Source organism: Muntiacus reevesi, chromosome 5, assembly GCF_963930625.1.
Source record: "Muntiacus reevesi chromosome 5, mMunRee1.1, whole genome shotgun sequence".
Classification (NCBI taxonomy): domain Eukaryota; kingdom Metazoa; phylum Chordata; class Mammalia; order Artiodactyla; family Cervidae; genus Muntiacus; species Muntiacus reevesi.
The window spans coordinates 117,427,959-117,440,249 of NC_089253.1; the positions used below are offsets into that span (position 1 = coordinate 117,427,959).

General features: G+C 45.8%; 1 protein-coding gene across 2 annotated transcripts in view; it reads left to right on the forward strand.

Annotated features, from left to right (window-relative positions):
* KCNH1 (potassium voltage-gated channel subfamily H member 1) overlaps positions 1-12,291 on the forward strand; it is a 407,890-nt gene that overhangs the window by 297,939 nt on the left and 97,660 nt on the right. The window lies entirely within an intron of this gene.

Genomic DNA, 12,291 nt, shown 5'->3' on the forward strand with positions numbered 1-12,291 from the left:
ATTGTTATCTGTAGCAATCTTAGGAAATCATCACCTGCTTTCAGTGGAGGATTTCTGATCTGTTGACTTAGTGGAGAGACATTCGGCTAATTTAATTTTATCTGATTGCAGTTGTGAAGAGCAGAAGGAGAACGGTCGTGATGTTTCCCAGCCATTGGTTTAATGTGACTGTTCATGTGCGGTGCCCGCTTCAGAGAGGGATGCCACTGTTGTTTTCGAGAACTAAGTAGAGTCTCCACCAGGAAGGCTGGTGACCCATATTTGGATGAGATCTTAATTCCTTTATGGAGAGCAGTTGTATCATAGGGTAATTTCTCACATCCATCATTTTTATTTCTTCTTTTTAGATCTGTCCATAAATTTTCAGCTCAGCATTAAGCTGGATCAGAGTGAATTATGGGTGTCTTTCTGAGCAGGTCAGCACATTCCTTCTAGAGCCAGGCTGACAATGTAACCACCTGAGGACACTTGGACCGGGGACCCGTCCTGTCCTCAAAGTCATCCATCCCAGGGCATTTCAGATCAGTCTTTCAGATCCTGGCCCACTGTATATCATTCCACTCAGACCCATTTTTTCATATATTGATTTGTTCATTCCATAAACAGGCCAGCTTTAGTGCTTAAGTCTCACCAGGAAAACAGACAAGTGAATATGCAGTTTCACTTCTGTTATTTAGTAGAATGCCAATAGTTATAATAGGACAAAGAACAGTATGCTATGGGAGCTTATAAGACAGGCATCTAATTCAACCCAGCCAGGAGAAATCAAGGAACGCTTCCTGACAGAGGGGGCATCTGAACTGAGACTTCCATGATAAACTGAATTCCACTAGGTGCAGCAGAGAAGTGGGTAGGGGACTAGGAGAGGAGATTTAAAAGAGTGTTCCCTGGCAGAAGGGCAGCATCCACAAAGACTTTAAAGGAAAAGAGCAACAGAATCACATCTGTGTTTAGAAAGATCATCCTGACTGCTATGAAAAGAAAGGAAAGCAGACAAGGAGACTGCTGAGGAGGATGCTGGAAGAGAGGCCTGAACTGACTTCACAGGATGGAGAAAAGTAAACAGATCCAAGAGATACATGATAGATTAAAATGATCAGAGCTTGGTCATTTATTGACTATGGACACAAGCAAGAGGATGGAGTCTGGAATGACTTGGACCACTTTCACAGGGAGGGGGACACTGGAGGATGCACAGGTTTTTCTGGGGGCAGGACCAGTTCCAGTTTTGGGTCTGTGGGTTTGAGCTAAGTTCAAGTGTCCGACGGGAGATGCTGCTCAGAAGAGACATCAAAACTTGAGGTAATCTCCATAAACTTGGGGATCATTGTGATCCTGACGGCAACTGAAGCCAGAGGAGAGGCTGAGAAAACTTGGAGAGAGAGGGGAAGATAAGAAGCAACAAGGTCTCAAGCATAGCCCCAAAGGACACCATTTAATGCGGGTCACAGGTAGGAGTCTGAAATGGACCACCTGCAGAAGGTGAGCGACCAGGGGAGCGGGATGTCGCCGAAGCCAAGGAGGGGCAGGAAAGGGTATTTTCAAGTGCGTCAGAACCACATTTCCGTTGTCTAGCAGATGCCGTGGGTGATAAAGACACACCAATATTCTATGGCCCACTGAGGAACAAGGCTGCCAGTTAAACCGTAACAGATCATTGATTGTAAAATGTGTTCTGATTTCGGAGATAAAGCATGCCAAACAACTTAAATATATCTTAGAATCAAAGAGCTTTAATATGTTGAGGACTGAAAAATATCTTTTAGGCTGTTATCAGGAGAAGTTATTGACTACTCTGAGTAGTGTTGAGTGTAAGGTCAGAAGCAAGATTAGAGGAGCTTGAGAAATGAAGAGAGGTGGGCGTTTGTTCAGGGGTGCTTCATAATTTGTATCCATCTCTCCTGGAGTTCTGAACCGAGAGAGAGACAATAAGTAAGATGGGTACCAGCCAAAATATCACCTTTCACTTTTGTGATAAAGCTGGTGTTGGAGAATATGCATTATATTTGCATCCAAGAAGGTTTCCCAATATGAAGCGCAGGATTAGACCCACCCTTGTGTTGCTGACCGGCACAAGCCTATACTTGTGAGGCTCTGTCCTGTAGCTCTGTTCTGCTGGCAGAAGGGACCACCAGAGAGATGAGAGAGAATAAGCTTCCAGCAGGCAGATCCCGAGGACAGAGAAGGGGCTGGCCGGCACACGTGCAGGGTTTCCTCCCAAACTCATCAATCAGATGAGGGCACGACAGAGGCCAGGAGTGTGGTGCCCCTGGAGCTGCCTTCCAGGCAGGAAACGTCAGCAAAAGGGACAAATCATTCCCCTTCGGCAGTGAGAACCTGGAGACAGTGTAGACAATACCACCAAGAAACTGAGTCATTACAGAAGGCAGAGCAGAGCCCAAACCAGCTCTCTTCATTCCCAACCATCCAGTTTTTCCCCTGCTGTTTGGGGGGATTACCCATCTCTTTCATGTGTCTACATTCTCTCACTGTCGAAAGCCGGCTCCTTTCTCTTCTCCGTGAAATCTCAGCAGTTCTGCCTGGGTGTGGTAGTGTTGTTCCGTCACTCATTCATGTCCAGCTCTTTGTGACCCCATGGACTGCAACATGCCAGGCTTCCCTGTCCTTCACTGTCTCCTGGAGCTTGCTCAAACTCATGTCGGTTGAGTTGGTGATGCCATCCAACCATCTCATCCTCTGTCACCCCCTTCTCCTCCTGCCCTCAATCTTTCCCAGCATCAGGGTCTTTTCCAGTGAGTTGGCTCTTCCCAAAGTATTGAAGTTTCAGCTTCAGCATCAGTCCTTCCAGTGAATATTCGGGGTTGATTTCCTAGAGCAGCCTCTCACATATCTTGGTTTTACATTTTTGTTTGTTTCAACTTCATCATTTCACACATGTAAGTTTTGTCTACTTACATTATAAGCCCCTTGAACATAAGATAATGTCCTGTCATTTTGTTTTATCTTCCTTAATTCCTGGTACACTGCCTGATCCATAATAGGTTGGGCCAAATTGTTGAACTGATTGAACTGTGTGCAAAAGGTAGTGAGACGTAACCCCCACTTTGGGAACTCCTAATCTAATAACTGCCTGGGAGGGTCAGAGACAGTTCACATCGCACCTGGTACATGACATTACGGATTCTCACGTGGTTTTCATTAACCAGATATATGGCTAAACTACACCAGTGTCCCATCTCTAGTACGGAGATGGTTTGCAGAGAACAGCTGTTCTCCTTTGTACCAACCTCCAAAGAAAACAAGTGTTTCTTGAACATCTCTGAGCTTTCCTACAAAATCTAACATGAGACCAACCTTTCTAGAAGGAGACATCCCTGTGAGAATTGGGATGAACCGCATGCCTGTCCTGGAGCCTCGACCTCCTGAGCCTTTCCATTCCGATTTATTTTCTGGCAAGAGAAATCCAATAAAACATACAGGCTAAGCACCCAACACCACACCACAGTCTGATAGAATCTGATGCTTAAAGCTAAGGCTTTATTCCTAGCAACAGATCTTCATGGCCTGGACGGGAAGGCAAATGGATGAGCTTTCCCATGTCTGTCTGTCTTTGATGTACATTCTTATGTCTCTAAACTGCAAGAGATAAAGCAGAGATCACAGACTGCCAGCAGCTTTTTTTTTTTTTTTTCCCCAGCAAGAACAAGGGCTTTGTGGTTTCACTACAGATAGGAGGCAAGATTTACAAGGTGGCAGAACCCTGCTTACCTTCACTCCTCCATGGTCTCAGACAATGCAAGGGAGATGGCCATAAATGCATGAGGGAGAGTTCAGTATTCCAAAATTAGCTTGGAAGCCTGGATCTTAGTAGCTCTGGGGTGAAGTACATAGTGGATGCCTGAAGCAGGGTCCCTGGCTGGCCGCTGGCCTGATGCACTGGGACTCCTCAGCAGATCCTGGCCCCACGTCCACAGTCAGGGCTGGTGGGAGGTCAGTGGGTACCACCAAGGTGTTTAGCTCAAGTCGCTGGAGCTTTTGCTCTGAACATGCTGTCAGAGCCTTTCACTGTCGTGTTACTGTCCGATCCTTCAGACATAAGGAAGTCCATGCTTTTTCCTGGAACAGGTGAAGGAAATAGGCATGTATATACCTACTACCATAGAGTCAAACATATTCCAGCCCCACTGGATAGCAGACTCCTGAATTGGCTAGGAGGTAGGTTCGGTTGATCCAGCAAAAACCCTGAAATAGAAGCTTAGATAAGACAGAAGCTTGTTTTTGACTTGTGTAGCCAGCAGTCCAGGTATAGGGGCCTGAAATGGCAACTTCATGGTGTCAGGCAGCCAGCCTCCTTCTAACCTGTTGCTTCATCCTAACTAGATGGCTCCTGGACTCCCTTGTCCAAGAAAGCTCCCATCCTGTTCTGGTGAGGAGGAGGCGGGGAGAGGGGAGGGCAGGGCAGGACCCATGGGGGCACGCATCCCTCTGCACCCCTCCCCTTAACCAGAGCGCGGACAGAGGGCCACACTAGTGCGGTGCAGCCTTGGTTCTGCTCATCTTTGTGCCCGGCTGAGGGTCGTGAATTCTGTTTCTGTAACAGAGAAATGGTTCTGGGGTACATGTGATTCTGTGGCCGTGGCTCCTTAAGACCAAAGCAGTCCCTGATTTATCCTCGTTCCCATCACCCAGCTTGGTGCATGCCCGAGGTAGAGCTCTCTCAGTGTTGGCTGAAGAGGAAGCTGCTTGGGGCAGGGGGTGGGGTTGCAGAGGCTGACTGTTGGGAGCACTGGGGTGCCTCTCCGTGTGGAGGCTGCAGTGTGGGGAAAGTCTGTGGTCATGGGCCATCGTTTAAACCTCTCTGCAGCTACCCCTCTCTTCAAAATGGGACTGATGGTTCCTGTGGAATTTGCATCACAGGGCTGTTATAGAGGACTCGACTCTTTCTTTTTTTAAAATATTGAACAGAGAAATTTATTATGCATGCTTTAAATTTTTCTTCCTTATCCGCGGCACTCTTTCTGAGAATGGTTCCCACCAACGTCTCCTCTCCCCCATAACACTCTGCTTCCTATTATCTTTCCTCTTTCCGTAACTCTTCAATATACTTTGGTGGATGGGGATAAGAACTAATTCATTCTTGATATCATATCCCTCAGCACTTAGCACAATGCCATGATAGGCATGCAATACATATTTATTGAATAGAAATAAATCTGAGAACAACAAATAGCACAGGCCTGGACAAGTAGCCAGTGTTCAAAATGAATGGTTTGTAGATTGCTATTGCTTGAAACTATAGGCCATTTTGCAGTGAAATTAACTGTCACATGGTTGACCGGCTTGTTTTTTTCTTTAATTTTTATTGGAGTATAGTTGATTTATACTGTTGAGGACTCTTACTTATTGTGGTTGCTCTTTACTGAGCACCTACTGTGCTCCAAGCTCAGTGCTAAGGGCCTTGTCCATATTATTTCTTGTGAGTCTTAGGACATGCCTGAGAGGTGGGGTTTATTACCCACATTTTCTAGCTGAGTGAGTTGAGAGTGGGGAGGTTTAGTAAGATGTCTGGTGCCCTTGGTTTATGCATTCAGCAACTGTTGAGCGCCTGCTGTGTGCCAGACACACGGCTTGGGATGCGGTGATGCAGAGGTGAGGCGTGTTTGCAGAGTGCCAAGGGCACAAATATGGTCAAGGGGTCGGGGAGGAGGTGTGGGTGTATTTGAAGGCATGAGAAGGAGTTATCCAGACCAGGGAGCAGGGCGGAGTGTCCAAGGCTGTGCTGGGAAGGCCCAGAGGGAAGCGAGGAGCCGTACTGGAGGAAGTCTAAGAACCCGTGTGACTGGAGGTGGGGAGTCAGGAGGAGGGGCTTGCAGGGTCCTGCCAGCCCCCAGCAGGGTGCACCTGAGCGCAAAGTGAGCTTGTCTGGCCTGAAGCCTCTGTTGAGGGAGTGGGTGAAAAAGTAGTTGGAAAACATCCCAGGGGAAGTACCAGGGAGGAGGAGATTTTGACCAGTTCTCCTCGTGTCTTAGATAGTCTGAGGACCACGGCGAGGGCCTGGATTGCACATGCCTGGTGTGTATCCTGAGTCCAGGGGGTCTGAGAACTATCCGCGTCCTCATTCTGATCCTCCTGAGCCAGCCGATTCAGTGGGTGTGCACAGTCTGCTCGGGGCTTGCCTGGAAGGATTGTTCCAGCTTCTGTGTTACGTCCCCTAAGCAGAATTACCCCAAGGGCCAGGAGAGAGCGCGCTTCTCCCTCAGAGCCTCTCCGCTCACGCCAGGATCTCTGCCACATTTCTCCTCCTGCTGCAGTGAGTGGCAAGGTCCCTCTAGTCTCCGAACGGCTTGAGGGCCAAAGACTTCCCGATGCCCCAGAGAAGAGGAATAAAGGCGCTCGGGCTGGCCCTCGCCTCACTCTGCATTCCTGGCGTCCCTCCCAGCCTCCGGGGGAGGGGTGGGCAGCAGTGTCGGTGCGCATGCTCACTGTAGAGTCTGGAAGGTCTGAGTTTGCAGCTGAATGACGAGACCAGGCACTTTCCTCAGAGGGCTACAAAATATGCCGTCCACGCTCATCCCTACAGGCCAGTGAGGGAGCAGATGACCCAAAACACGGGGCAATACCAGAGCGTTCGGTCCTGCTGAAGAGCCGCGCCCTGTGCCTCGGGGCCTTTGCACATGCCGCTGCCGCTCCCGCTCCCTGGAATCGTCTCTGTGCTGTGTCTCTTTTTATTCCTGTTTGTATAGCACTTTAATACTTTAATATATCATTTCATTTGATCCTCTCTACAAACCTTGGAAGTAGGTACTTTCTACTTCAAGTATCAAACCCCAATTTCCATTTTATAGATGAGATCATTGGAGTTCATAGATGGTCAAATACAAATGTAGATTTGATATTTTAAACTGCATGTATATTATCTATGGTGAAACGGACCACCAGCCCAGGTGGGATACATGAGTCAGGTGCTCGGGCCTGGTGCACTGGGAGGACCCTGAGGAGTCGGGTGGGGAGGGAGGTGGGAGGGGGGATCGGGATGGGGAATACGCGTAACTATATGGCTGATTCATGTCAATGTATGACAAAACCCACTGAAATGTTGTAAAGTGATTGGCCTCCAACTAATAAAATAATATTAAAAAAAAAAAAAAAATAAAATAAAAGAATAGTAACAACACTAACCTAACTTGACTGGGTGTGACTCAGGACCTAAGCAGTGAAGAGAATTACCAAAAAAACATTTTTGAAAAATCAAAGTATTAGCTTTCAGGGCTCCAACAAGGCGTTGATAATTATAACCTTTCTACAGAGGCCAAAGCTAACAGTTGTGCTTAATTTTTTCCACCTGAGGCTTAGGCTGTGAAGATAGAATATGCATTAAGTTGATAAGCCTAAGATAGTTCCTTTAGAGAGCTGAAATGACTAGGGGAAAACTGAAAATTCAAAATTGCAGAAAGTGAAAAGAATGTCAGAGTAAAGAGTAACCCAACTGGGGAAACTACTCTGATGCTTTAGGTATAGATTCATTCTGGCCCTAAGAAAGATGTCGATCAGGATATTTGCTGGTGTTGTTCAATCACCTAGTCGTGTCCGACTCTTTGCAACCCCATGGACTGCAGCACGCCAGGCCTCCCTGTCTGTCAGCATCTTCCGAAGTTTGCTCAAGTCACATCCATTGCATCAGTGATGCTGTCCAGCCATCTCATCCTCTGATGCCCTCTTCTCCTTCTGCCCTCAATCTTTCCCAGCGTCAGGGACTTTTCCAGTGAGTCAACTCTTCTCATCAGATGACCAAAATACTACAGCTTCAACATCAGTCTTTCAGCAAATATTCAGGGTTGATCTCCCTTAATATTGACTGGTTTGATCTCCTTGCTGTCCAAGGGACTTGCAGGAGTCTTCTCCAGCACCACAGTTTGAAGGCATCAAGGTCCACAGCGTAAGACAAGCATCTCAGTGAGGAACAGGGGAAGGCTGGCTCATTCACTGTAAGAGCAGTGTGTGCGTTGTCTTCATGCTGGCTCACTGGAGCCCTTGTTTTTAAAATTAACTTATTTATTTTAATTGGAGGATAATTCTGTTACAATTGTGATGGGCTTTGCCATACATCAACGTGAATCTCAAGCTGCTGTGACAGGAGGTGGAGCTCAGGCGGTAATGCCAGCGATGGGGAGTGGCTATAAATACCGATGGAGCTTCACTCACTAGTCTGCCGCTCATCTCTGCTCTGCGGATGGGGTTGGGGACCCCTGTGCTGTGGGGTGTTGGTCTCCTCCTCTGCTGGGCTCCTTGCGGAGAGCTCCCCTCCCTCTCCCACCGCCACCTGAGCCCTGGGTCCAACTCCCACCTCTGCTTTGTGACAGGTGCTCAGCCCCACGTTTGCACCCCAGAGGGCTCTTTATGTTTACAGCAAAAGAGGAGGTGCAGTAAAGAAAGCTGCGTCTAACTGAGGGTGGGAGGAGAGGAGCATTAATTACCACAGGGATGTTTGTTTGGAGTTTTAATGAGGCTACCTTTCCCTTACTCCCCCCTCCCTTTTGTTTTTCCTTTTTTCTTTTCTCCCAGCTGAGAACATCCACTTAGTATATCTTTTCGAATCCTGGAACATTAGGTTTTAACATTCTGCACCCAGCATCTCGGTATAATAAATAAATCAATAAGCTGATTGCCTGCAGAAGTTTGATTGCCGAGTGCACGGGGGTACCTTTTGTTCTTCAGCAAACAATCATTTCACACTAGGGAACAGAGATGAATGTGGGTATAGAGCTTGTCCTGGCCTCTGATGCGTAAGCCTGACCCAAGAAGTCATGATGCCAGCAATGTGTATAGTTTACAGGCAGCTGCCAAATGCTGTGCGTCCTTCCCTTTGACAGTTTTCCCAAGTTATGTGTATCATAAATACGTTTCTCATTTGCCAGAATAGTCCTGGGTTTGTTTTGAATCTGACAGGTCCTCCGACACCTCTTTCTTAAATCTCACTAACAGATCATTTATACCAAAAAAGGCTGCCTTGACAGGAAGAAAGATAGTATGATTTTCAGTTGGGGCTGAAAATCAGATGCAAGTTATGACAACACTGAGACTTCTAGACCCTACAGATTAATCATGACTATCTCACTGTGAAATACTTGGTGTAGCAGGAACTAGGCTCCATTTATTGTTTCTGTCAAAACCTTTGATTGGAAAACTCTTCACAATGGGAATATTGTCATTTCTAAATATGTGTGATTTATTTCCTGGTATGTTTAAAACACAACATGGTTGTTCTTTGTGGTAACAATAGATATGCCCCTGAAGAGTTGTTTATAAACTGAATTTTTACAAATAAACGCATATGTTAAATATACATGGGGGCTATTATTTTACTTTATGGGTTCTTTTATAATTAGAAACGCTACTCCTAATTCATTTGAGATATATAATGTTCACATATTGGGTTTTTGCTTAAATGAAGTAATATTTTTTCTGATTACAAAATATTATACTTTGAGTAGAAGCATAAACAAGGAAAATCGTGATTTGTGAATCCACTTCCCCATCCCCAGATAACAGTTAATATTTTGATATATTTCCCTTAATTATTTTTGTCTATTTTTATGACATGGGAATATAATGACTATATTGCTAAATAACCCACATTTCTCCAGTTTGTTTCTTCAACAATTTCCCCTCATATTTTTTCCATAGCTTTTTTTTCCCCCATGGCTTTTTAAATGGAAGTATAGTTGATATGCCATGTTATAATATTACAGGTATACAGTATAGTAATTCACAATTTTTAACACAATTTATGTCCCATTCATAGTTATTATAAAGTATTGGATATTTAATAATAGCCACTTTGTACAGTATATCCTTGTAGCTTATCTTATACTTAATAGTTTGTATCTTTAACTCCTCCACTTCTGCATTGCCCCTCCCCCTTCTCTCTGCTCACACTGGTACCTACTGTTTTGCTCTCTGTGTATGAGTCAGCTTCTTTTTTGTTTTGTTCACTAATTTGTTGTATTTTTTTAAGTTTCCATGTAAATAATATCCAGTATTCATTTTTCCTCTGATTTCACCTAGCATAATACCCTCAAAGTCCATCCATATTGCTACAGATGGCAACATTTCGTTCTTTTTTATGGCTGAGTAATAGTCCATGTTGTGTGTGTGTGTGTACATATATGTATACATGCACCACATCTTCTTTATCCATTCATCTGTTGATGGAAGCTTAAGTTGCTTAGATGAAGTAATCTTAATAAGAATCAGGCAGGGTTACCAATGATCTATTCTCAATAGTTCTGACTTAAACCACTAAGTAATTTCTCATGGGCCCTTCAGCCTAGAGCTCCATGATTCTGTGTGGTCTGGTTATCCATTTCTGCTGACCAAACCAATCCCACATTTAGTGGCTTAAAAAATGAATTGTTTCTCATGATTCTGTGGTTCTCCCTTGAACTTCCCACACGTGGTTGCAGTCCAGCGCTGGCTGGGGCTGGAGGGCCGGGATGGCTTGCTTACAAGACTGGCGGAGCCTGCTGTCAGCTGGACTGGTAGAGCCCTTCTACATGGCCTCCTGTGTGGTTTGCTCTCTTCAAAACATGGTGGTTGGGTCCAACAGGGAGGATCCTGAGAAGTCAGTGTTCCAAGAAACCCAGGCAGAAGCTACAAGACTTCTTCTGACCCTGCCTGAAAATCCCAGAACATCGCTTCTACCACATTGTTGGTGAAGGCAAGGGAGTAAAGTGAGTTCAGATTTAAGGAAAGGGAATTAGGTTTCACCTCTTGACACGGAATGAGACCTCCAATGGCTCAGGTGGTAAAGAATCTGCCCGCAGTGTGGGAGACCTGGGTTCGATCCCTGGGTTGGGAAGATCCCCTGGAGAAGGGAATGGCAAACCACTCCACTATTCTTGCCTAGAGAATCCCCAAGGACAGAGGAGCCTGGTGGGCTGCAGTCCATGGGGTCTCAAAAGTGTTGGTCATGACTGAGTGACTGACACTTTCACTTTTCTTGACAGAAGTTACACTATGAGAGTCAGGTCCATGTTTTGACTATCTGCCATACTGTGTGTCAGAAAAAGAGCATTGTCTAGGGGAACAGGAATACATAATTACAAAAGGCAGGAGAGGCATTGCAGAGCAGTAGAGAGGAATTCTAGAATGCTCCATATGTATGATTGAATTGTCCAGCCCTGTTGATGAGGACCCCATGCATGCCAGGGAGCACACACTGAATGAACCCCTCCCCTTGGAAGCCAGGTGGTATCCCATAGAGAGAGACATTCCCATTGGCCGGCTTCGGCTCTGCATCATTACCTCACTCCTATTACAGATGGCTGAAAAAACAGCTGGTAAGGGATTGAAATAGCACAGGCACATATTTGCCTAAAAGCTACCCCAACCTTGTATCCTACTCATGTTGAGTCGATGAAACTATGTTCATAGATTAAAGCTACACTTTATTTCACAAACACACAATGTGTGAAGTAACATGTCCAGTGCATTTGCTTCTCCGCTCACGCCGTGGAGGTGCTTGGAGAGGCCTATCCCCATGGAGTTCCTTATGTGCTTAGAGTGGACACAGCGCTTTCTGGTGTTTGAGAAAAGGTCAAGTTCTATCCAGATGCTTAAAACCCTAACTGCCTCCTTCCGCCTGAATTAGGAAAACAGCAGCCCTGAAAATCACACGGAGTCGCGGGTACCTGGGTTCTCGCTGTAGAGTGTGGCTGATCTGAATGCATGGGCTGACAACTCCCTGGAGGGTTGTTAGATTAGTTTTCACCCTGCTTGCATTGTTTCCTTCCTTCCCAAACACCTCTCTCTCTGGCTCCCTGGAGACTCAGATTTGTATGTATCTGTGGTGAAAATTCAAAGGCAAGAGAAACAATGTTTCAAGCTATTTGTTATATAACCAGAGGCTGTGCCAGGAATGAATTAAGCTTTGCATTAGACATATGTTAAAACCTCAGTCTCTGGGAAATGCTGGAAGAATATCACTAGGTAAGAAAAACAAATATTTAGAGGAGATTGATAGAAGTTTGACCCAGAATACCGCTACGTGGGATGAGTACTCTATTGACTTATTAAATATATTGTTAAATATAGTCTTGGGGAATGCTAGACATAAGAGGATCCTCAAGATGCCGCTTATACAGGGCCCGTATTTTTATACCACCAGGAGGGCATCTGGCAAGGTGAGGAACATGGAAGGAGGGATAGGAGAGAGAGTGAGGGAGGAGACACTGCACGTACAAACCTCAGGGCGGTGGACAGAGTTTGGAGGAAGAGGAGCTCCACTCTTGCCTGATTTTGTCCACATAGGTCATGCTAAACAGGGGAGAC